General features: G+C 44.2%; 1 pseudogene; it reads left to right on the forward strand.

The window, feature by feature from the left end:
* Positions 1–211: 211 nt before the first annotated feature.
* On the forward strand, positions 212–329 carry LOC124614405 (annotated as a pseudogene).
* The last annotated feature ends 1,238 nt before the right edge of the window (positions 330–1,567 follow it).

The following is a 1,567-nucleotide window of genomic DNA, read 5'->3' on the forward strand; positions in this document are numbered from 1 at the left end:
CAGTAGTATACTTAAATACTGTCTATAATATGTGTCACTAATATAGTTAGTAGTAAAAAAATAATAAATTAAAACGTCGTACTTCATGCGGCACTTGTACTGCACGAACAGCGAAAATATACGAAGTGATAAACTATTTTCCTTTCATCATTTTGTGTGAGTCGTCAGCGAGAAAAGGCTTAAAATTTTGCGTAAAGTTTGTTGTAGTAAGGGCAACGGCCTTGCCGCAGTGGATACACCGGTTCCCGTGAGATCACCGAAGTTAAGCACTGTCGGGCGTGGTCGGCACTTGGATGGCTGACCATCCAGGCCGCCGTGCGCTGTTGCCATTTTTCGGGGTGCACTCAGCCTCTTGATGCCAATTGAGGAACTACTCGACCGAATAGTAGCGGGTTCGGTCAAGAATACCATCATAACGACCGGGAGAGCGGTGTGTTGACCCCACGCCCCTCCTATCCGCATCCTCCTTTGAGGATGACACGGCGGTCGGATGGTCCCGGTAGGCCACTCGTGGCCTGAGACGGAGTGCTTTTTTTGTTGCAGTAAACCAGTCCCACGTTGTGTTGGACCGTTCAAGGTTCTTTAAGTTCTGATTCTGACTGACCGTGTTGATCCTGAGTTGGTAAAGATGTGTCCTTCCACGAGCAGCTCAAGGAGAATGAATATGATGTTGTGGGCAATTCCTCTGTGATAAAATAGCTAAACTGTGTGTTTAATGCTGTTTTAGTTACTAGAAAACCTGCCTGTCACACTTGGTGATGGAACAGAATGCAGCTCTTTCCGCTTTGTTATAAAAATCTGCAGCTATTAATTTGGATTCTGAGTTGCATTTCACTTGTGCTACTTTACGGTTAAAATGTCCATAGGACACTCCCACAGTGTCTAGTAATAATTTTAATCGTATGTCTGGTCTTCCGACCATGAAATCACCATTGCAGATACGCAAATGTGTGCTCAGTATTGGCCAATAAACGGGTCTGCCAGCCTTGAGTATAAAATATAATGTCGTGTCTCGGCAGCCTCCAGTATGGGGAAGGTAAACGAACGATGAAAATGAGAGAGATTAAGAAGTAGAATGAAGGTGGTAGTGTAAATGAACTTCGAAATCAAAAGGAAGCCTGTGTGAAAGAACCTCGGGACACTGCTGACAGACTTGCATTTGAGATAGGTCAAATACGGGACAGTCTTGACGAATTTATAGAATTGCAAGAGGCTAAATTGCAAGAGGAAGCTTAGACGCGCGTGGAAAACAAATATTTCTTGGACTGACCGTGAGTCCTGAGGAGATGACAGAGACGAAGTGAAAATATTTTCTCAACAGAATTTCACGAAAAGAAAATAACCTCCAGTGATTTCCATTTGAATTCCCGAAGCAGCTCCGTAACACTCGTGCATTGATCGAATCTGCCGGTACCAAATGTAGCAATACGCCTTCCAGAGGCTTGATTTTCCATTAATCCGACCTGGTCGGGCTTCCAATACTCAAGAAAGTGTCGTACTAGTGTTCCACACGCGGTCTCCTTCATAGATGAGTAACAGTTTTCTAGAATTAAGAAATCGAAGCCGA

The sequence above is a fragment of the Schistocerca americana genome, chromosome 4 (assembly GCF_021461395.2).
Source record: "Schistocerca americana isolate TAMUIC-IGC-003095 chromosome 4, iqSchAmer2.1, whole genome shotgun sequence".
Classification (NCBI taxonomy): Eukaryota; Metazoa; Arthropoda; class Insecta; order Orthoptera; family Acrididae; genus Schistocerca; species Schistocerca americana.